This window comes from Salvelinus namaycush, unplaced genomic scaffold, assembly GCF_016432855.1.
Source record: "Salvelinus namaycush isolate Seneca unplaced genomic scaffold, SaNama_1.0 Scaffold185, whole genome shotgun sequence".
Lineage (NCBI taxonomy): Eukaryota > Metazoa > Chordata > Actinopteri > Salmoniformes > Salmonidae > Salvelinus > Salvelinus namaycush.
Genome location: NW_024058619.1, coordinates 232,766 through 257,402, shown reverse-complemented (window position 1 = coordinate 257,402; position 24,637 = coordinate 232,766). Strand labels below are relative to the sequence as shown.

The following is a 24,637-nucleotide window of genomic DNA, read 5'->3' as shown; positions in this document are numbered from 1 at the left end:
GGCGAGAGAGAGAGAGGTGGGAGAGATTTGGAAGGCGAGAGAGAGAGAGGTGGGAGAGATTTGGAAGGAGAGCGAGAGAGAGAGAGGCGGGAGAGATTTGGAAGGAGAGCGAGAGAGAGAGAGGTGGGAGAGATTTGGAAGGAAAGCGAGAGAGAGAGAGAGGTGGGAGAGATTTGGAAGGCGAGAGAGAGAGAGAGGTGGGAGAGATTTGGAAGGAGAGCGAGAGAGAGGTGGGAGAGATTTGGAAGGCGAGAGAGAGAGAGAGGTGGGTGAGATTTGGAAGGAGAGCGAGAGAGAGAGAGGTGGGAGAGATTTGGAAGGAGAGCGAGAGAGAGAGGTGGGAGAGATTTGGAAGGAGAGCGAGAGAGAGAGGTGGGAGAGATTTGGAAGGAGAGCGAGAGAGAGAGGTGGGAGAGATTTGGAAGGAGAGCGAGAGGTGGGAGAGATTTGGAAGGCGAGAGAGAGAGAGAGGTGGGAGAGATTTGGAAGGAGAACGAGAGAGAGAGAGGTGGGAGAGATTTGGAAGGAGAGCGAGAGAGAGAGGTGGGAGAGATTTGGAAGGAGAGCGAGAGGTGGGAGAGATTTGGAAGGAGAACGAGAGAGAGAGGTGGGAGAGATTTGGAAGGAGAGCGAGAGGTGGGAGAGATTTGGAAGGAGAACGAGAGAGAGAGAGGTGGGAGAGATTTGGAAGGAGAGCGAGAGAGAGAGGTGGGAGAGATTTGGAAGGAGAGCGAGAGGTGGGAGAGATTTGGAAGGAGAGCGAGAGGTGGGAGAGATTTGGAAGGAGAGCGAGAGGTGGGAGAGATTTGGAAGGAGAGCGAGAGAGAGGTGGGAGAGATTTGGAAGGAGAGCGAGAGAGAGAGGTGGGAGAGATTTGGAAGGAGAGCGAGAGAGAGAGGTGGGAGAGATTTGGAAGGAGAGCGAGAGAGAGAGGTGGGAGAGATTTGGAAGGAGAGCGAGAGAGAGAGGTGGGAGAGATTTGGAAGGAGAGCGAGAGGTGGGAGAGATTTGGAAGGTGAGCGAGAGAGAGAGAGAGGTTAGGAGAGATTTGGAAGGTGAGCGAGAGAGAGAGAGAGGTGGGAGAGATTTGGAAGGAGAGCGAGAGAGAGAGGTGGGAGAGATTTGGAAGGAGAGCGAGAGAGAGAGGTGGGAGAGATTTGGAAGGAGAGCGAGAGAGAGAGAGGCGGGAGAGATTTGGAAGGCGAGAGAGAGAGGTGGGAGAGATTTGGAAGGAGAGCGAGAGCGAGAGGTGGGAGAGATTTGGAAGGAGAGCGAGAGAGAGAGAGGCGGGAGAGATTTGGAAGGAGAGCGAGAGAGAGAGAGGCGGGAGAGATTTGGAAGGCGAGAGAGAGAGGTGGGAGAGATTTGGAAGGAGAGAGAGAGGTGGGAGAGATTTGGAAGGTGAGTGAGAGAGAGAGGTGGGAGAGATTTGGAAGGAGAGCGAGAGAGAGAGAGGCGGGAGAGATTTGGAAGGCGAGAGAGAGAGAGAGAGGCGGGAGAGATTTGGAAGGCGAGAGAGAGAGAGGTGGGAGAGATTTGGAAGGAGAGCGAGAGAGAGAGGTGGGAGAGATTTGGAAGGCGAGAGAGAGAGAGAGGTGGGAGAGATTTGGAAGGCGAGAGAGAGAGGTGGGAGAGATTTGGAAGGAGAGCGAGAGAGAGGGGGGGGGAGATTTGGAAGGAGAGAGAGAGAGGTGGGAGAGATTTGGAAGGAGAGCGAGAGAGGGGGGGGGGAGATTTGGAAGGAGAGAGAGAGAGGTAGGAGAGATTTGGAAGGAGAGCGAGAGAGAGAGGTGGGAGAGATTTGGAAGGCGAGAGAGAGAGGTGGGAGAGATTTGGAAGGAGAGAGAGAGAGAGGGGGGGAGAGATTTGGAAGGAGAGAGAGAGAGGTGGGAGAGATTTGGAAGGAGAGTGAGAGAGGTGGGAGAGATTTGGAAGGAGAGCGAGAGAGGTGGGAGAGATTTGGAAGGAGAGCGAGAGAGGTGGGAGAGATTTGGAAGGAGAGAGAGAGAGGTAGGAGAGATTTGGAAGGAGAGCGAGAGAGGTGGGAGAGATTTGGAAGGAGAGCGAGAGAGGTGGGAGAGATTTGGAAGGAGAGCGAGAGAGGTGGGAGAGATTTGGAAGGATAGAGAGAGAGGTAGGAGAGATTTGGAAGGAGAGAGAGAGAGGTGGGAGAGATTTGGAAGGAGAGAGAGAGAGAGGTGGGAGAGATTTGGAAGGAGAGCGAGAGAGAGAGGTGGGAGAGATTTGGAAGGAGAGCGAGAGAGAGAGGTGGGAGAGATTTGGAAGGAGAGCGAGAGGTGGGAGAGATTTGGAAGGAGAGCGAGAGAGAGAGGTGGGAGAGATTTGGAAGGAGAGCGAGAGGTGGGAGAGATTTGGAAGGAGAGCGAGAGAGAGGTGGGAGAGATTTGGAAGGAGAGCGAGAGAGAGAGGTGGGAGAGATTTGGAAGGAGAGCGAGAGAGAGAGGTGGGAGAGATTTGGAAGGAGAGCGAGAGAGAGAGGTGGGAGAGAATTGGAAGGAGAGCGAGAGAGAGAGGTGGGAGAGATTTGGAAGGAGAGCGAGAGGTGGGAGAGATTTGGAAGGTGAGCGAGAGAGAGAGAGAGGTTAGGAGAGATTTGGAAGGTGAGCGAGAGAGAGAGAGAGGTGGGAGAGATTTGGAAGGAGAGCGAGAGAGAGAGGTGGGAGAGATTTGGAAGGAGAGCGAGAGAGAGAGGTGGGAGAGATTTGGAAGGAGAGCGAGAGAGAGAGAGGCGGGAGAGATTTGGAAGGCGAGAGAGAGGTGGGAGAGATTTGGAAGGAGAGCGAGAGCGAGAGGTGGGAGAGATTTGGAAGGAGAGCGAGAGAGAGAGAGGCGGGAGAGATTTGGAAGGAGAGCGAGAGAGAGAGAGGCGGGAGAGATTTGGAAGGCGAGAGAGAGAGGTGGGAGAGATTTGGAAGGAGAGAGAGAGGTGGGAGAGATTTGGAAGGTGAGTGAGAGAGAGAGGTGGGAGAGATTTGGAAGGAGAGCGAGAGAGAGAGAGGCGGGAGAGATTTGGAAGGCGAGAGAGAGAGAGAGAGGCGGGAGAGATTTGGAAGGCGAGAGAGAGAGAGGTGGGAGAGATTTGGAAGGAGAGCGAGAGAGAGAGGTGGGAGAGATTTGGAAGGCGAGAGAGAGAGAGAGGTGGGAGAGATTTGGAAGGCGAGAGAGAGAGGTGGGAGAGATTTGGAAGGAGAGCGAGAGAGAGGGGGGGGGAGATTTGGAAGGAGAGAGAGAGAGGTGGGAGAGATTTGGAAGGAGAGCGAGAGAGAGGGGGGGGAGATTTGGAAGGAGAGAGAGAGAGGTAGGAGAGATTTGGAAGGAGAGCGAGAGAGAGAGGTGGGAGAGATTTGGAAGGCGAGAGAGAGAGGTGGGAGAGATTTGGAAGGAGAGAGAGAGAGAGGGGGGGAGAGATTTGGAAGGAGAGAGAGAGAGGTGGGAGAGATTTGGAAGGAGAGTGAGAGAGGTGGGAGAGATTTGGAAGGAGAGCGAGAGAGGTGGGAGAGATTTGGAAGGAGAGCGAGAGAGGTGGGAGAGATTTGGAAGGAGAGAGAGAGAGGTAGGAGAGATTTGGAAGGAGAGCGAGAGAGGTGGGAGAGATTTGGAAGGAGAGCGAGAGAGGTGGGAGAGATTTGGAAGGAGAGCGAGAGAGGTGGGAGAGATTTGGAAGGAGAGCGAGAGAGAGAGGTGGGAGAGATTTGGAAGGAGAGCGAGATAGAGAGGTGGGAGAGATTTGGAAGGAGAGCGAGAGGTGGGAGAGATTTGGAAGGAGAGCGAGAGAGAGAGGTGGGAGAGATTTGGAAGGAGAGCGAGAGGTGGGAGAGATTTGGAAGGAGAGCGAGAGAGAGGTGGGAGAGATTTGGAAGGAGAGCGAGAGAGAGAGGTGGGAGAGATTTGGAAGGAGAGCGAGAGAGAGGTGGGAGAGATTTGGAAGGAGAGCGAGAGAGAGAGGTGGGAGAGATTTGGAAGGAGAGCGAGAGAGAGAGGTGGGAGAGATTTGGAAGGAGAGCGAGAGGTGGGAGAGATTTGGAAGGTGAGCGAGAGAGAGAGAGAGGTTAGGAGAGATTTGGAAGGTGAGCGAGAGAGAGAGAGAGGTGGGAGAGATTTGGAAGGAGAGCGAGAGAGAGAGGTGGGAGAGATTTGGAAGGAGAGCGAGAGAGAGAGGTGGGAGAGATTTGGAAGGAGAGCGAGAGAGAGAGAGGCGGGAGAGATTTGGAAGGCGAGAGAGAGAGGTGGGAGAGATTTGGAAGGAGAGCGAGAGCGAGAGGTGGGAGAGATTTGGAAGGAGAGCGAGAGAGAGAGAGTCGGGAGAGATTTGGAAGGAGAGCGAGAGAGAGAGAGGCGGGAGAGATTTGGAAGGCGAGAGAGAGAGGTGGGAGAGATTTGGAAGGAGAGAGAGAGGTGGGAGAGATTTGGAAGGTGAGTGAGAGAGAGAGGTGGGAGAGATTTGGAAGGAGAGCGAGAGAGAGAGAGGCGGGAGAGATTTGGAAGGCGAGAGAGAGAGAGAGAGGCGGGAGAGATTTGGAAGGCGAGAGAGAGAGAGGTGGGAGAGATTTGGAAGGAGAGCGAGAGAGAGAGGTGGGAGAGATTTGGAAGGCGAGAGAGAGAGAGAGGTGGGAGAGATTTGGAAGGCGAGAGAGAGAGGTGGGAGAGATTTGGAAGGAGAGCGAGAGAGAGGGGGGGGAGATTTGGAAGGAGAGAGAGAGAGGTGGGAGAGATTTGGAAGGAGAGCGAGAGAGGGGGGGGGAGATTTGGAAGGAGAGCGAGAGAGAGGGGGGGGGGAGAGATTTGGAAGGAGAGAGAGAGAGGTAGGAGAGATTTGGAAGGAGAGCGAGAGAGAGAGGTGGGAGAGATTTGGAAGGCGAGAGAGAGAGGTGGGAGAGATTTGGAAGGAGAGAGAGAGAGAGGGGGGGAGAGATTTGGAAGGAGAGAGAGAGAGGTGGGAGAGATTTGGAAGGAGAGTGAGAGAGGTGGGAGAGATTTGGAAGGAGAGCGAGAGAGGTGGGAGAGATTTGGAAGGAGAGCGAGAGAGGTGGGAGAGATTTGGAAGGAGAGAGAGAGAGGTAGGAGAGATTTGGAAGGAGAGCGAGAGAGGTGGGAGAGATTTGGAAGGAGAGCGAGAGAGGTGGGAGAGATTTGGAAGGAGAGCGAGAGAGGTGGGAGAGATTTGGAAGGAGAGAGAGAGAGGTAGGAGAGATTTGGAAGGAGAGAGAGAGAGGTGGGAGAGATTTGGAAGGAGAGAGAGAGAGAGGTGGGAGAGATTTGGAAGGAGAGCGAGAGAGAGAGGTGGGAGAGATTTGGAAGGAGAGCGAGAGAGAGAGGTGGGAGAGATTTGGAAGGAGAGCGAGAGAGGTGGGAGAGATTTGGAAGGAGAGAGAGAGAGGTAGGAGAGATTTGGAAGGAGAGAGAGAGAGGTGGGAGAGATTTGGAAGGAGAGAGAGAGAGGTGGGAGAGATTTGGAAGGAGAGAGAGAGAGAGGTGGGAGAGATTTGGAAGGAGAGCGAGAGAGAGAGGTGGGAGAGATTTGGAAGGAGAGCGAGAGAGAGAGGTGGGAGAGATTTGGAAGGAGAGCGAGAGGTGGGAGAGATTTGGAAGGAGAGCGAGAGAGAGAGGTGGGAGAGATTTGGAAGGAGAGCGAGAGGTGGGAGAGATTTGGAAGGAGAGCGAGAGAGAGGTGGGAGAGATTTGGAAGGAGAGCGAGAGAGAGAGGTGGGAGAGATTTGGAAGGAGAGCGAGAGAGAGAGGTGGGAGAGATTTGGAAGGAGAGCGAGAGAGAGAGGTGGGAGAGATTTGGAAGGAGAGCGAGAGAGAGAGGTGGGAGAGATTTGGAAGGAGAGCGAGAGGTGGGAGAGATTTGGAAGGTGAGCGAGAGAGAGAGAGAGGTTAGGAGAGATTTGGAAGGTGAGCGAGAGAGAGAGAGAGGTGGGAGAGATTTGGAAGGAGAGCGAGAGAGAGAGGTGGGAGAGATTTGGAAGGAGAGCGAGAGAGAGAGGTGGGAGAGATTTGGAAGGAGAGCGAGAGAGAGAGAGGAGGGAGAGATTTGGAAGGCGAGAGAGAGAGGTGGGAGAGATTTGGAAGGAGAGCGAGAGCGAGAGGTGGGAGAGATTTGGAAGGAGAGCGAGAGAGAGAGAGGCAGGAGAGATTTGGAAGGAGAGCGAGAGAGAGAGAGGTGGGAGAGATTTGGAAGGCGAGAGAGAGAGGTGGGAGAGATTTGGAAGGAGAGAGAGAGGTGGGAGAGATTTGGAAGGTGAGTGAGAGAGAGAGGTGGGAGAGATTTGGAAGGAGAGCGAGAGAGAGAGAGGCGGGAGAGATTTGGAAGGCGAGAGAGAGAGAGAGAGGCGGGAGAGATTTGGAAGGCGAGAGAGAGAGAGGTGGGAGAGATTTGGAAGGAGAGCGAGAGAGAGAGGTGGGAGAGATTTGGAAGGCGAGAGAGAGAGAGAGGTGGGAGAGATTTGGAAGGCGAGAGAGAGAGGTGGGAGAGATTTGGAAGGAGAGCGAGAGAGAGGGGGGGGAGATTTGGAAGGAGAGAGAGAGAGGTGGGAGAGATTTGGAAGGAGAGCGAGAGAGGTGGGAGAGATTTGGAAGGAGAGCGAGAGAGGTGGGAGAGATTTGGAAGGAGAGAGAAAGAGAGGGGGGGAGAGATTTGGAAGGAGAGAGAGAGAGGTGGGAGAGATTTGGAAGGAGAGCGAGAGAGAGGGGGGGGAGATTTGGAAGGAGAGAGAGAGAGGTAGGAGAGATTTGGAAGGAGAGCGAGAGAGAGAGGTGGGAAAGATTTGGAAGGCGAGAGAGAGAGGTGGGAGAGATTTGGAAGGAGAGAGAGAGAGAGGGGGGGAGAGATTTGGAAGGAGAGAGAGAGAGGTGGGAGAGATTTGGAAGGAGAGTGAGAGAGGTGGGAGAGATTTGGAAGGAGAGCGAGAGAGGTGGGAGAGATTTGGAAGGAGAGCGAGAGAGGTGGGAGAGATTTGGAAGGAGAGAGAGAGAGGTAGGAGAGATTTGGAAGGAGAGCGAGAGAGGTGGGAGAGATTTGGAAGGAGAGCGAGAGAGGTGGGAGAGATTTGGAAGGAGAGCGAGAGAGGTGGGAGAGATTTGGAAGGAGAGAGAGAGAGGTAGGAGAGATTTGGAAGGAGAGAGAGAGAGGTGGGAGAGATTTGGAAGGAGAGAGAGAGAGAGGTGGGAGAGATTTGGAAGGAGAGCGAGAGAGAGAGGTGGGAGAGATTTGGAAGGAGAGCGAGAGAGGTGGGAGAGATTTGGAAGGAGAGCGAGAGAGGTGGGAGAGATTTGGAAGGAGAGAGAGAGAGGTAGGAGAGATTTGGAAGGAGAGAGAGAGAGGTGGGAGAGATTTGGAAGGAGAGAGAGAGAGGTAGGAGAGATTTGGAAGGCGAGAGAGAGAGGTGAGAAGGAGAAGAAAGGAGAGAGATGAGAGGAACACACGAGAGCATTGGGAGAGGGAGAACATGAGAGAGGGAGAACATGAGAGAGGGAGAACATGAGAGAAACACAAGAGAGCATTGGGAAAGGGCAAGGCAGAAGTGGGAGAAACAAGAGAAGAGGCGAAAGGAGAGAAGTGAGCGAGAGGGAGCTAGTCACATGCTCTTACGTGTTGATTGTTCCCCAGAAGAGAGGAGAATGTAATTCAGCCTAAACAACAACTAAATGGCTCCTAAACCCACCAGAGCACCATGTATTTTCCTAAGCTCTGCTTTGGCCTGTCATTTACTGCACATAGCCAAGTTCTGAATTAATCCACAGAATGCAAAAGATTCCATTTAAAAATGTTCAAGTTAACAACAGTGCAGAATCTAAGAAAATACCAACTAAAAACATGTCGGGGTTTTTTGTTGGCAGAAAGTGACAGATATGAGGCCTAACACATAACACGTATTATCATAGAAAACATCAAAAAGCAGGAGTCTGTTTTGTGAACACAATCACTGAAAAGTGCAGTGAAACCTTCTGTCCTGTGTTATTGAGTGCTTTGAAGTTGAAGCCACACAGGATTCCAGAATCAGAATCCCTGAAATCATATCATCCGTCATTGTTGATAACAGGTAGGCTACGGTGTCCACAAAGGTACAAACCCTTTCTCCTCCTTCAGAAACTCCCTCTAATATTCAGCCTGAACAATAAGCCTGATGGACCAGGGAGTGGCCTGAGGGACCAGAGAGTGGCCTGATGGACCAGAGAGTGGCCTGATGGACCAGAGAGTGGCCTGATGGACCAGAGAGTGGCCTGACGGACCAGGGAGTGGCCTGATGGACCAGAGAGTGGCCTGATGGACCAGAGAGTGGCCTGATGGACCAGGGAGTGGCCTGATGGACCAGGGAGTGGCCTGATGGACCAGGGAGTGGCCTGATGGACCAGAGAGTGGCCTGATGGACCAGGGAGTGACCAGAGAGTGGCCTGATGGACCAGGGAGTGGCCTGATGGACCAGGGAGTGGCCTGATGGACCAGGGAGTGGCCTGATGGACCAGGGAGTGGCCTGATGGACCAGAGTGGCCTGATGGAACAGAGAGTGGCCTGATGGACCAGGGAGTGACCTGATGGACCAGGGAGTGACCAGAGAGTGGCCTGATGGACCAGAGAGTGGCCTGATGGACCAGAGAGTGGCCTGATGGACCAGGGAGTGGCCTGATGGACCAGGGAGTGGCCTGATGGACCAGGGAGTGACCAGAGAGTGGCCTGATGGACCAGGGAGTGGCCTGATGGACCAGGGAGTGGCCTGATGGACCAGGGAGTGGCCTGATGGAACAGAGTGGCCTGATGGAACAGAGAGTGGCCTGATGGACCAGGGAGTGGCCTGATGGACCAGGGAGTGGCCTGATGGAACAGAGAGTGGCCTGATGGACCAGAGAGTGGCCTGATGGACCAGAGTGGCCTGATGGAGCAGAGAGTGGCCTGATGGACCAGGGAGCGGCCTGATGGACCAGGGAGTGGCCTGATGGAACAGAGAGTGGCCTGATGGACCAGAGAGTGGCCTGATGGACCAGGGAGTGGCCTGATGGACCAAGGAGTGACCAGAGAGTGGCCTGATGGACCAGAGAGTGGCCTGATGGACCAGAGTGGCCTGATGGACCAGAGTGGCCTGATGGAACAGAGAGTGGCCTGATGGACCAGGGAGCGGCCTGATGGACCAGGGAGTGGCCTGATGGAACAGAGAGTGGCCTGATGGACCAGAGAGTGGCCTGATGGACCAGGGAGTGGCCTGATGGACCAAGGAGTGACCAGAGAGTGGCCTGATGGACCAGAGAGTGGCCTGATGGACCAGGGAGTGGCCTGATGGACCAGGGAGTGGCCTGATGGACCAGAGAGTGGCCTGATGGACCAGGGAGTGGCCTGATGGAACAGAGAGTGGCCTGATGGACCAGGGAGTGACCAGAGAGTGGCCTGATGGACCAGGGAGTGACCAGAGAGTGGTCTGATGGACCAGAGAGTGGCCTGATGGACCAGGGAGTGACCAGAGAGTGGCCTGATGGACCAGAGAGTGACCAGAGAGTGGCCTGATGGACCAGAGAGACGCCTGATGGAACAGAGAGTGGCCTGATGGAACAAAGTGGCCTGATGGACCAGAGAGTGCCCTGATGGACCAGAGAGTGCCCTGATGGACCAGAGAGTGCCCTGATGGACCAGAGAGTGGCCTGATGGAACAGAGAGTGGCCTGATGGACCAGGGAGTGGCCTGATGGACCAGGGAGTGGCCTGTTTTTCCACCATACCTGGCAGAGTGGCTTGATGCACCAGGGAGTGGCCTGATGGGAATGGCCTGGCGGACTGGCCGGGCGGAGTGGCCTGGCAGAGTGGCCTGATGGACCAGGGAGTGCCCTGATGGACTGGCCTGGCGGAGTGGCCTGATGGACTGGCCTGGCGGAGTGGCCTGGCAGTATCAAAGAACTTCAGATCTGCTTCCCAAATGGCACCCTATTCCCTATATAGTGCCTTACTTTTGACTAGGACCCATATGACTCTGTTCAAAAGTAGTGCACTAAGTAGGGTGCCATTTGGGATGAAAGCCAGAACTGTCTCCTCTCTGGTAGTCTAGCAGATTGGTAAAGGAGTTCCTTTCAGCACTCGGAGAAGTGAAGGGGGCTATTCAGAGGGTAAAACCGTCATCACATAGCTGCATTCCACTCTTGATCAACCGACCCTTCACCTGTCACCCCGGTACAAGGAGAGACCTGAGACCGAGGCGTCTAAACCGGCAGAAAAGACACACAGAGTCCGTCATTCAAAGTCCGAAGTGCGTCCCAAATGCCACCCTATTCTCTATGTGGTGCACTAGTTTTGATCAGGGTCCAAATGGCTTTGGTCAAAAGTAGTGCACTATGTAGGGGATATAGAAATAGGGTACCATTCGGTACGCACTCAGAGCCAGAGCCTGAACCTGAGCTGGCTGTGAGCTCTGAGCCGTGGAATGGAATGGTCTTTGGCTTCCTGATTCTCACATCAAAAGGAGGCTAGATCAGAGGGGTCTACAGGCACACAGACCTGGGCTCTGGCAGTACCGTCCACACTGACTGACTGGGCCTTTGTGAAAGAGAGAGACCGAGAGAGAGAGAGAGAGAGAGAGAGAGAGAGAGAGAGAGAGAGAGAGAGACAGAGAGAGAGACTGAGACAGAGAGAGACACCGAGACAGAGAGAGACACCGAGGGACACCGAGACAGAGAGAGACAGAGAGACAGAGACACCGAGACAGAGAGAGACACCGAGACAGAGAGAGACACCGAGACAGAGAGAGACACCGAGAGACACCGAGACAGGGTGAGAGACAGAGAGAGAGACAGAGACAGAGAGACAGAGAGAGACACCGAGACAGAGAGAGAGACAGAGAGACAGAGACAGTGAGACAGAGAGACAGAGACAGAGAGACAGAGAGAGAGACAGAGAGACAGAGAGAGACACCAAGAGACACCAAGACCGAGAGAGACAGAGAGAGAGACAGAGAGACAGAGAGAGAGACAGAGACAGAGAGACAGAGAGAGAGACAGAGACAGAGAGACAGAGAGAGAGACAGAGAGACAGAGAGACAGAGAGAGAGAGACAGAGACAGACAGACAGAGAGACAGAGAGAGAGAGAGACAGAGAGAGAGACAGAGAGAGAGACAGAGAGACAGAGAGACAGAGAGAGAGAGAGAGAGAGAGACAGAGACAGACAGAGAGACAGAGAGAGAGAGAGACAGAGAGAGAGACAGAGAGACAGAGAGACAGAGAGAGAGAGGCCAGTTCTGATGGCTGATACAGTCCACTGCCCAAAGCTCTGAGATTAAGATTTAAATAGAGGTGGGTGGCTAGGAGTGGTGTGTGTGTGTGTATGTAGATGCCTGGGAGGTGGAATGAAAGGCGAGTGGGAGAGGTGAGGAGTGGACTAGACTGAAAGACAAACTGCCTGAACCATGTCACAACATGGAGGGGGTGACAGTCTGAACCAGGTCACAACATGGAGGGGTGACAGGCAGTTCCCAGTCTGAACCAGGTCACAACATGGAGGGGTGACAGGCAGTTCCCAGTCTGAACCAGGTCACAACATGGAGGGGTGACAGGCAGTTCCCAGTCTGAACCAGGTCACAACATGGAGGGGTGACAGGCAGTTCCCAGTCTGAACCAGGTCACAACATGGAGGGGTGACAGGCAGTTCCCAGTCTGAACCAGGTCACAACATGGAGGGGTGACAGGCAGTTCCCAGTCGAACCAGGTCACAACATGGAGGGGTGACAGGCAGTTCCAAGTCTGAACCAGGTCACAACATGGAGGGGTGACAGGCAGTTCCCAGTCTGAACCAGGTCACAACATGGAGGGGTGACAGGCAGTTCCAAGTCTGAACCAGGTCACAACATGGAGGGGTGACAGGCAGTTCCCAGTCTGAACCAGGTCACAACATGGAGGGGTGACAGGCAGATCCCAGTCTGAACCAGGTCACAACATGGAGGGGTGACAGTCTGAACCAGGTCACAACATGGAGGGGTGACAGGCAGTTCCCAGTCTGAACCAGGTCACAACATGGAGGGGGGACAGGCAGTTACCAGTATGAACCAGGTCACAACATGGAGGGGTGACAGGCAGTTCCCAGTCTGAACCAGGTCACAACATGGAGGGGTGACAGGCAGTTCCCAGTCTAAACCAGGTCACAACATGGAGGGGTGACAGGCAGCTCCTAGTCTGAACCAGGTCACAACATGGAGGGGTGAAAGTCTGAACCAGGTCACAACATGGAGGGGTGACAGGCAGTTCCCAGTCTGAACCAGGTCACAACATGGAGGGGTGACAGGCAGTTCCCAGTCTGAACCAGGTCACAACATGGAGGGGGGACAGGCAGTTCCCAGTCTGAACCAGGTCACAACATGGAGGGGTGAAAGGCAGTTCCCAGTCTGAACCAGGTCACAACATGGAGGGGTGACAGGCAGTTCCCAGTCTGAACCAGGTCACAACATGGAGGGGTGACAGGCAGTTCCCAGTCTGAACCAGGTCACAACATGGAGGGGTGACAGGCAGTTCCCAGTCTGAACCAGGTCACAACATGGAGGGGTGACAGGCAGTTCCCAGTCTGAACCAGGTCACAACATGGAGGGGTGACAGGCAGTTCCCAGTCTGAACCAGGTCACAACATGGAGGGGTGACAGGCAGTTCCCAGTCTGAACCAGGTCACAACATGGAGGGGTGACAGGCAGTACCCAGTCTGAACCAGGTCACAACATGGAGGGGTGACAGGCAGTTCCCAGTCTGAACCAGGTCACAACATGGAGGGGTGACAGGCAGTTCCCAGTCTGAACCAGGTCACAACATGGAGGGGTGACAGGCAGTTCCCAGTCGAACCAGGTCACAACATGGAGGGGTGACAGGCAGTTCCCAGTCTGAACCAGGTCACAACATGGAGGGGTGACAGGCAGTTCCCAGTCGAACCAGGTCACAACATGGAGGGGTGACAGGCAGTTCCCAGTCTGAACCAGGTCACAACATGGAGGGGTGACAGGCAGTTCCCAGTCTGAACCAGGTCACAACATGGAGGGGTGACAGGCAGTTCCCAGTCTGAACCAGGTCACAACATGGAGTGGTGACAGGCAGTTCCTAGTCTGAACCAGGTCACAACATGGAGGGGTGACAGTCTGAACCAGGTCACAACATGGAGGGGTGACAGGCAGTTCCCAGTCTGAACCAAGTCACAACATGGAGGGGTGACAGGCAGTTCCCAGTCTGAACCAGGTCACAACATGGAGGGGTGACAGGCAGTTCCCAGTCTGAACCAGGTCACAACATGGAGGGGTGACAGGCAGTTCCCAGTCTGAACCAGGTCACAACATGGAGGGGTGACAGGCAGTTCCCAGTCTGAACCAGGTCACAACATGGAGGGGTGACAGGCAGTTCCCAGTCTGAACCAGGTCACAACATGGAGGGGTGACAGGCAGTTCCCAGTCTGAACCAGGTCACAACATGGAGGGGTGACAGGCAGTTCCCAGTCTGAACCAGGTCACAACATGGAGGGGTGACAGGCAGTTCCTGGAGGCGCCATGGTAACACCTTTGTCCAGCGTGGAATGAGGCCGGGGGACTAACTGTGGCTTTAGAATAGAAGGGACAGACAGGCTTTAGAATGACTAAAATTACTCATGTCCACTCTGAATGTTCTAACGACACATTCTAGCCACTCTGAATGTTCTAACAACACATTCTAGCCACTCTGAATGTTCTAACAACACATTCTAGCCACTCTGAATGTTCTAACAACACATTCTAGCCACTGAATGTTCTAACGACACATTCTAGCCACTCTGAATGTTCTAACAACACATTCTAGCCACTCTGAATGTTCTAACAACACATTCTAGCCACTCTGAATGTTCTAACAACACATTCTAGCCACTCTGAATATCCTAACAACACATTCTAGCCACTCTGAATGTTCTAACAACACATTCTAGCCACTCTGAATGTTCTAACGACACATTCTAGCCACTCTGAATGTTCTAACAACACATTCTAGCCACTCTGAATGTTCTAACAACACATTCTAGCCACTCTGAATATCCTAACAACACATTCTAGCCACTCTGAATGTTCTAACGACACATTCTAGCCACTCTGAATGTTCTAACAACACATTCTAGCCACTTTGAATGTTCTAACAACACATTCTAGCCACTTTGAATGTTCTAACAACACATTCTAGCCACTCTGAATGTTCTAACGACACATTCTAGCCACTTTGAATGTTCTAACAACACATTCTAGCCACTCTGAATGTTCTAACGACACATTCTAGTCACTCTGAATGTTCTAACGACACATTCTAGTCACTCTGAATGTTCTAACGACACATTCTAGCCACTCTGAATGTTCTAACAACACATTCTAGTCACTCTGAATGTTCTAACGACACATTCTAGCCACTCTGAATGTTCTAACAACACATTCTAGCCACTTTCAATGTTCTAACGACCCATTCTAGCCACTCTGAATGTTCTAACAACACATTCTAGTCACTCTGAATGTTCTAACACATTCTAGCCACTCTGAATATCCTAACAACACATTCTAGCCACTCTGAATGTTCTAACGACACATTCTAGCCACTCTGAATGTTCTAACAACACATTCTAGACACTCTGAATTGAAGTTCGAGTGCATTCGGAAAGTCTTCAGAACCCTTGACTTTTTACACATTTTAGTTACATTATAGCCTTTTTCTAAAATTTATTAAATCGTTTTTTCCCCCTATCAATCTACACACGATACCCCATAATGACAAAGCAAAAACAGTTTTTGGTGATATTTTTGCTAATTTATGGGGGGAGAAAATAAATAATAATGACATTTACATAAGTATTCAGAACCTTTACTCTATTTAGTACTTTGTTGAAGCACCTTCGGCAGTGATTATAGCCTCAAGTCTTCTTGGGTATGACGCTACAAGCTTGGCACACCTGTATTTGGGGAGTTTCTCCCATTCTTCTCTGCAGATCCTCTCAAGCTCTGTCAGGTTGGATGGGGAGCGTCGCTGCCCAGCTATTTCCAGGTCTCTCCAGAGATATTCGATCGGGTTAAATTCCGGGCTCTGCCTGGGCCACTCAACGACATTCAGAGACTTGTGCAAATAGCACTCCTGTGTCGCCTTGGCTGTATGCTTAGGGTCGTTTTCCTAATGGATGGTGAATTTTCACCCCAGTCTGAGGTCCTGAGCGCTCTGGTGCAGATTTTCATCAAGGATTTCTCTGTACTTTACTCCGTTCATCTTTCCCTTGATCTTGACTAGACTCCCAGTCCCTGCCGCTGAAAAACATCCCTACAGCATGATGCTGCCACCACCATGCTTCACTGTAGGATTGGTGCCAGGTTTCCTCCAGACGTGACGCTTGGCATTCAGGCCAAAGACTTCAATCTTGGTTTCATCAGGCAAGAGAATCTTGTGCCTTTTAGCAAACTCCAAGTGGGCCGTCATGTGCCTTTTACTGAGTAGTGACTTCCGTCTATCATAAAGGCCTGATTGGTGGAGTGCTGCAGAGATGGTTGTCATGCAGAGATGGTTGTCCTTCTGGAAGGTTCTCCCATCTCCACAGAGGAACACTGGAGCTCTGCCAGAGTGACCACCTCCCTGACCAGGGCCCTTCTCCCCGATTGCTCAGTTTGGCCAGGCGGCTAGCTCTAGGAAGAGTCTTGGTGGTTCCAAACTTCTTACATTTAAGAATGATGGAGGCCACTGTTTTCTTGTGGACCTTCAATGCTGCAGAAATGTTTTGGTACCCTTCCCCAAATCTGTGCCTCGACAGAATCCTGTCTCAGAGCTCTACGGATAATTTCTTTGACCTCATGGCTTGGTTTCTGCTCTGACATGCACTGTCAACTGTGGGACCTTATATAGACAGGTGTGTGCCTTTCCAAATCAAGTCCAATCAACTGAATTTACCACAGGTGGACTCCTATCAAGTTGTAAAAACATCTCAAGGATGATCAATGGAAACAGGCTACACCTGAGCTCAATTTTCGAGTCTCAAAGGGTCTGAATAATTACGTAAATAATGTATTTCTGTTTTAACTTGTTCATACATTTGCAGACGTTTCTACAAACTTGATTTTGCATTATGGGGTAGTGTGTGTAGATTGATGAGAAATAAATAACAATATAATCCGTTTCAGAATATGTCTAACGTAACAAAATGTGGAAAAATTGAAGGGGTCTGAATACTTTCCGAATGTATATGTATATATATATATATATATATATATATATATATGCTTAATTTAGAGTCATTTATTCAACTTCACGCCCTTCTTATCGAATTCTGAGGAGCATATTGAAGACGTTAGAAGAACTGTCCACATTAACTTTTCAACCAACAAGATGAGTAGATGAGCCTAACAAACAACAAAAGCACTAGCCTATGTACATCTACTATCCTCCATAGTGCAAACGTTGACCTATTCTATTGGTCAACTTGTCGTTCTGTGCGAGAAAGAAATGTACCAAACATAGTCTGGAACAGTTGTGGTAGATCCCAAATTAATACAACCACTTGCATCGCCAAAAACTGTTCTTACGCAAAAGCTACTAGCTTAAAAAAAAATGTTTAAAAGCAACAAGGCTGATGCAGCAGATCAGAACATTTAACTTAAAATGTGGATAAACGATTAGGCTATTTCTTCACATTATAAGCGCAACAATGTGCACAGGGTAGTAGGCTATAATAAAAATCTGTTGTTCTGCCCCTGAGCAAGGCAGTTAACCCACTGTTCCCCGGGCGCCGAAGACGTGGATGTCGATCAAAGCAGCCCCCCGGCACCTCTCTGATTCAGAGGGGTTGGGTTAAATGCGGAAGACACATTTCAGTTCAAGGCATTCAGTTGTAAAACTGACTAGGTATCCCCCTTTCCCTTTTATAAGTGTTAATGCTCTTAAGTGTGAATGCTCTAAAATGCAATCAATTAGCAGGAAAAAAAAACATTCTCAAAAATGACCGCAAATGCAATTATGCATGTAATGCTTTGTTATAAAGGTGCATTTTATATGGTGAAAATTATCTTCCCCAAACTAGAAACTCACGCGCCGCCTATGTATGCCAGCTAAGCTCTACATGATAAAACGATTTTGGGGGTTGTATTGTTGTGCGGCTTTTGACATAATCAATCATAGTCTGCTGCTGGAAAAACGTGTGTGTTATGGCTTTACACCCCTTGCTAAATTGTGGATAAAGAGTTACCTGTCTAACATAACACAGAGGGTGTTATTTAATGGAAGCCTCTCCAACATAATCCATGTAGAATCAGGAGTTCCCCAGGGCAGCTGTCTAGGCCCCTTACTTCTTTCAATCTTAAAATAATGACATTCCACTGGCTTTGAGTAATGCCAGTGTGTCTATGTATACGGAAGACTCAACATACACATCAGCTATTACAGCAACTGAAATGCCTGCAACACTTAACAAAGAGCTGCAGTTAGTTTCAGAATGGGTGGAAATTAATAAGTTAGTCCTAAATATTTAAAAACATTGTATTTGGGACAAATCATTCACTAAACCCTAAACCTCAACTACATCTTGTAATAAATAATATGGAAATTGAGCAAGTTGAGGTGACTAAACTGCTTGGAGTAACCCTGGATTGTAAACTTTCATGATCAAAATATATACAAACAACAGTAGCTAAGATGGGGAGAAGTCTGTCCATAATAAAGTGCTGCTCTACCTTCTTAACAACACTATCAACAAGGCAGGTCCTACAGGCCCTAGTTTTGTCGCTCCTGGACTACTGTTCAGTCGTGTGGTCAGGTGCCACAAAGAAGGACTTAGGGAAATTGTAATTGGCTCAGAACAGGGCAACACAATTGGCCCTTGGATGTACACAGAGAGCAAACATTAATACGCATGTCAATCTCTTCTGGCTCAGAGTGGAGGAGAGATTGACTTCAACACTATTGTATTTGTGAGAGGTATTGATATGTCGAATGCACCGAGCTGTCTGTTTAAACAACTAGCACACAGCTCAGACACCCATGAATACCCCACAAGACGTGCCACCAGAGGTCTCTTCACAGTCCCCAGGTCCAGAATGGACTGTGGGAGTCGCACAGTACTATATAGAGCCATGACTCTATTCCACATCAGGAAACTGATGCAAGCAGAGAGTCGGATATAAAAAAAACATAAAAAATACACCTCGTGGAATAGTGGGGACTGTGAAGAGACACAAACATAGGCACGGACACATGCATACACACACATGATAACATACACACTATACACACACATGTTCACATGGATTTTGTGTTGTAGATATGTGGTAGTGGAGTAGTGGCCTCAGGGCACACACAGATGTTGTGAATTCTGTAATGAATGTATTGTAATATTTTAAAATTGTATAACTGCCTTAATTTTGCTGGACCCCAAGAAGAGTAGCTGCTGCCTTGGCAGGAACTAATGGGGATCCATAATAAACCCCAGGAAGAGAAGCTGCTGCCTTGACAGGAACTAATGAGGACCCATAATAAACCCCAGGAAGAGTAGCTGCTGTCTCGGCAGGAACTAATGGGGATCCATAATAAACCCCAGGAAGAGAAGCTGCTGCCTTGACAGGAACTAATGGGGATCCATAATAAACCCCAGGAAGAGTAGCTGCTGCCTTGGCAGGAACTAATGGGGATCCATAATAAACCCCAGGAAGAGTAGCTGCTACCTTGACAGGAACTAAAAGGGATCCATAATAAACCCCAGGAAGAGTAGCTGCTGCCTTGGCAGGAACTAACGGGGATCCATAATAAACCCCAGGAAGAGAAGCTGCTGCCTTGGCAGGAACTAAAGGGGATCCATAATAAACCCCAGGAAGAGTAGCTGCTGCCTTGGCAGGAACTAATGGGGATCCATAATAAACCCCAGGAAGAGAAGCTGCTGCCTTGGCAGGAACTAATGGGGATCCATAATAAACCCCAGGAAGAGTAGCTGCTGCCTTGACAGGAACTAATGGGGATCCATAATAAACCCCAGGAAGAGTAGCTGCTGCCTTGGCAGGAACTAATGAGGATCCATAATAAACCCCAGGAAGAGTAGCTGCTGCCTTGACAGGAACTAAAAGGGATCCATAATAAACCCCAGGAAGAGTAGCTGCTGCCTTGGCATGAACTAATGGGGATCCATAATAAACCCCAGGAAGAGTAGCTGCTGCCTTGGCAAGAACTAATGAGGATCCATAATCAACCCCAGGAAGAGTAGCTGCTGCCTTGGCAGGAACTAATGAGGATCCATAATAAACCCCAGGAAGAGTAGCTGCTGCCTTGGCAGGAACTAAAGGGGATCCATAATAAACACCAGGAAGAGAAGCTGCTGCCTTGGCAGGAACTAATGGGGATCCATAATAAACCCCAGGAAGAGTAGCTGCTGCCTTGGCAGGAACTAATGGGGATCCATAATAAACCCCAGGAAGAGTAGCTGCTGCCTTGGCAGGAACTAATGAGGATCCATAATAAACCCCAGGAAGAGTAGCTGCTGCCTTGGCAGGAACTAATGGAGATCCATAATAAACCCCAGGAAGAGTAGCTGCTGCCTTGGCAGGAACTAATGGGGATCCATAATAAACCCCAGGAAGAGTAGCTGCTGCCTTGGCAGGAACTAATGGGGATCCATAATAAACCCCAGGAAGAGTAGCTGCTGCCTTGGCAGGAACTGATTGGGATCCATAATAAACCCCAGGAAGAGTAGCTGGTGCCTTGGCAGGAACTGATTGGGATCCATAATAAACCCCAGGAAGAGTAGCTGCTGCCTTGACAGGAACTAACGGGGATCCATAATAAACCCCAGGAAGAGTAGCTGCTGCCTTGACAGGAACTAATGGGGATCCATAATAAACCCCAGGAAGAGTAGCTGCTGCCTTGACAGGAACTAATGAGGATCCATAATAAACACCAGGAAGAGTAGCTGCTGCCTTGACAGGAACTAATGAGGATCCATAATAAACCCCAGGAAGAGTAGCTGCTGCCTTGACAGGAACTAATGGGGATCCATAATAAACCCCAGGAAGAGTAGCTGCTGCCTTGGCAGGAACTAATGGGGATCCATAATAAACCCCAGGAAGAGTAGCTGCTGCCTTGGCAGGAACTAATGGGGATCCATAATAAACCCCAGGAAGAGTAGCTGCTGCCTTGGCAGGAACTAATGGGGCTCCATAATAAACCCCAGGAAGAGTAGCTGCTGCCTTGGCAGGAACTAATGGGGATCCATAATAAACCCCAGGAAGAGTAGCTGCTGCCTATTTCGTGCCTTTGTTTTCTTCTTCTTAATATTAGCATTTATGAGGCCAGCAAACAAATTCTTCACACGCTAAGAATGTATTTCCTCCAAAGTGATAATGAAAAAGTACCTCTCGGGACCCAAAACACTCGTTTTCTGGAGACTTGTGGGAGGAGTGCTGACTGCGTTTCCCACTGTATGCACTTTCAGTGTGCCTGATTGGTCCAGAATGAGGAGAAATCCGCACACAATGCCTCCCTGACCACCTCCTGAAGTAGCAAACCAGGTCTGAACACAAATCAGACCACAAACCAACGTTCGTGTCTCTAGGTCCGTCTAATCAATGCGATCTTCGTATTCTGATAGGAGAAGCATGTTAAGTGTCAAGTGTAGGACATGACCTTCGAGACTTACCCAGAGAGACTCAGTGTTGTAATCGTTTGCCAAAGGTGATTCTAACATGTATTGACTCAGGGCGTTGAATATTTATCTAATCAAGATTTAAATTAAATTCCCAAAAATATGTAACATCTTTCTTCCACTGACATTACAGAGTATTTTGTGTAGATTGTTGACAGAAAATTACAATTAAATCCATTATATTCCCACTTTGTGACACAACAAAATGTGGGAAAAGTCAAGGGGGTATGAATGGTTTTTAAAGGCTCTGTACATAGAGAGTTCATCTGTTCTAGTGCAGGTCTATGCAGGGGCATGTGGTTTGTCTGGACTGGATTGTAAATGTATTGTCATCGTGCCTATGACCCGTGACCGAAAGGTCATCCTGCTTGAGTTTAGTTTATTTAGAGATACCCCATTAGTCCATCAGGGAACTTCCTGGGTTCCTGCACCTAGCTTCCTGCTCTATACAGAGAATCCACAGCGTATTATAATCACGGGACTCTACTTTCTAGACTTGACCATCACACTTCCAGAATAACTCATGTCATGCTCAAGGTATTTAAACACTGGGAGAAACGTATTCTACTTTGGGAAATGGAAATACAGCATCATACTGTTATGTTAGTGTAATGTGTTCTACTGCGACTAGAATTAGTTTGAGTTGTGTGTATTATTTTGTATTATTTGTACGTATTACTGCGCACCGTTGGAGGAAGGAACATAAGCATTTTGCTACACCTGCGATAACATCTGCAAAATATGTGTACGCAGAGACCAATAAAATTAGATTTGATGTGATACTGAATATAGCCATATTATTTATACATATATATAATATATATATAATAATAATAATAAGGCTATATTCAGTAAGGCTATAAGGCTATATTCTCTCATTCATATATATATATATATAAATAAAACCGCATGGTGTTTAAAGTTATGGTGTATTTTTATTGCATAATTAAGAGGGAAAAGGAATATTTAGGGTGAAACAATTATACACGGGATTATTACGATCGGCTACGTTGGTATAATAAAGGTAAGGACTAAATGTAATATCAGTCCCTTTAAAAGCTACAGTCTGGGATCCGGGAAGCTGTTCCCAGAGGCTCATCCCTCAACTGCTTAAGAAAACAAAGTGGCGAGGTCCTCCATTTTGTTTTGTTGTTGTTGTTTTTCAAATCCCAGAATGTAGCTTAGCTTTAAATAAAGCATTCCTGTCCTGTCTGACAGACAACGTTTTCTTACTGGAGGTACACATTTAGGTGACAAGTTCCCCCAGTTGAACTATCCTGCTCCAAGGCCATCAGTATAAATGAACATAATTACCCGCTGAACTCCAATGTCATCTGATGATGTTGTCATATTTGTGTTTTTTTGGGGGGGATGGTAGCCTAATGGTTCTTGTAAGCAGGCAGAGATGAACGTTTTAGGCGATGAATGTCTCTGAATTAAAAACAACAAATTCACACAGGGGACATGGAACGGGGACGACTGAGGCAAAAATGTGACAAACTAATTTAGGCCTAGGCCTGTTTTTAGCCCTAATGCTTCAGAATAACTAATGCTTTCCTGCTTTCAAAACAGTCTTTGGTGGAGTTGATGATATAGACTATACAGTAATTCCTTTTCTCAGGCTACTTCAGACCATGTCTCATCTATCCTAGATTAAACGCCTAACTTTATTGCTTGAATGAATGAGTGTATAACCAGTAAAACAGACAGCCAACACCAGCTTGTGGTATAACTGAGCATTTTCATGGAGAGCTGTTGCTTCCCAAAAGATGGAATGCAAAGTAGTGGAAAACAGAACCCTTAAAAAGGGACAGTTCACCCTAAAAACAACGTTAGTCAGATGTCTTCAGACGTCAAAAGAGGTCTTATGTTTTAGATACGTCCACGTCCCAGGCCATTCTGTGGAGCAGTCCACCCAGCTACGCTCTGGATCCTCAATCCAAAATGAATTAAAAAGATAATCACCATGTAAAGTCCAGACTTATTTCAGTTTATTCCTGTTTTTGTTGTTGTCGAGGCTACTTAACCACAACGCTAGGCTAACCGTCACTATGGATACTGTGTCATCTGGGGGAAGCTTGAAGTCACGTGAGATAATACATTAGAAAGATGACGTCAACAGACTCCACCTACAGCCATCTCTATCATTAAACCTAACATGACAACAGACTCCACCTCCAGCCATCTATATCATTAAACCTAACATGACAACAGACTCCACCTCCAGCCATCTCTATCATTAAACCTAACATGACAACAGACTCCACCTCCAGCCATCTCTATCATTAAACCTAACATGACAACAGACTCCACCTCCAGCCATCTCTATCATTAAACCTAACATGACAACAGACTCCACCTCCAGCCATCTCTATCATTAAACCTAACATGACAACAGACTCCACCTCCAGCCATCTCTATAATTAAACCTAACATGACAACAGACTCCACCTCCAGCCATCTCGATCATTAAACCTAACATGACTGTCTATATAGCCTAGAGTCTGTTTCTATGGATAGCAGGCTGGTAGTAGACCCCGGATGGCCCAGAGACTGTAGACCAGTTATTCCCAAACCCCAGGGATACGCACAATGCGGTCAGGAGTACGCCAAATAAAAAAATGATTCACATTTATTTGATTAAATAATTAAACAATCTAGTGTTCAGCGAAATAAGAACAATGTCAAATACAGGAAGCCTAGTCAAATAAATAACATCCAATCACATTAACCGTTTTTTTATCTTCACATTTTCAAACAGTCCATTTATATTTTCCAACGGGGCTATACATTTGGGTGAGGTGTTTTTTCTCTCGCCTGAGTAGCCTCGTTTCACTGCCAAAAAATAAAATTAAACCATCTAGTGTTCAGTGAAATAACAACACAATGTCAAATACAAGTAGCCTAGACAAATAATTAACGTCCAATCACATTAACCGTTACTCTCTCGCGGGAACTCAACTAACAGTCCGTATGTAGCCAAACGTAGCTGCTGCTCATGTTGGTATCTGTACTGACGGCGCTAAAGCCATGACAGGGAGACATAGTGGCGTGGTAACACGCGTGCAAGCAGTTGCTCCCAACGCCACTTGGGTACTCTGCAGCATCCACAGAGAGGCTCTTGCTGCCCAGGGAATGCCTGACAGCTTGAAAGACGTTTTGGACACTACAGTGAAAATGGTTAACTTTGTTAAAGCAAGGCCCCTGAACTCTCGTGTATTTTCTGCACTATGCAATGATATGGGCAGCGACCATGTAACACATTTACATACAAATAGTGTGCTGGTTATCAAGGGGCAAAAAATTGACACGTTTTTTGAATTGAGACGAGCTAAAATATTTTACTGACCATCATTTTCACTTGTCTGACCGCTTGCATGATGACGAGATTCTCGGCCCTCACTATCATGAAAACTAAATTGTAACGGCTGATTTCCTCCTCTTCGTCTGAAGAGGAGGTGTAGCAGGGATCGGACCAAAGTGCAGAGTGGTAAGTGTCCATGTTTTAATATAATTAACAGAACACGACAAAATATACAAAATAACAAAGTAACCTAACCGAAACAGTCCCGTGTGGCACGAACAGAGACACAGGAAACAAACACCCACAAACCAACAGTGAAAACAGGCAACCTAAATATGGTAAAACACCTAAAACAGGCAAAACACCTGTCTCTGATTGAGAACCATATCAGGCCAAATGACAAACCTAAACATAGAAACACATAACATAGACTGCCCACCCCAACTCACGCCCTGACCAACTAACTAAAGACAAAACAAAGGAAAAATAAAGGTCAGAACGTGACACTAAATACAGGCACAGACTGCGTGTGGAAAATGATTTAAGACTGAGACTCTCTCCAATACAACCCAACATTGCAGAGTTATGTGCATCTTTTCAAGTACACCCTTCTCATTAACCTGTGGTGAGTTATTCACAATTTTCGATGAACAAATAAGGTTTTATATGTAAAATGGTTAAATAAAGAGCCAAATTATATT

At 48.8% G+C, this 24,637-nt stretch overlaps 1 protein-coding gene and 1 long non-coding RNA gene across 2 annotated transcripts in view; one reads left to right on the top strand and one right to left on the bottom strand.

Annotated features, from left to right (window-relative positions):
- Window positions 1-24,637, bottom strand: part of LOC120037758 (dystroglycan-like) — a 107,147-nt gene that overhangs the window by 41,450 nt on the left and 41,060 nt on the right. The gene's annotated exons all lie outside the window — the stretch shown is intronic.
- Window positions 11,147-13,508, top strand: LOC120037759. Its single transcript, XR_005474871.1, has 3 exons — window positions 11,147-12,086; window positions 12,208-13,041; window positions 13,207-13,508. It is a non-coding gene; the product is annotated as an uncharacterized LOC120037759 (long non-coding RNA).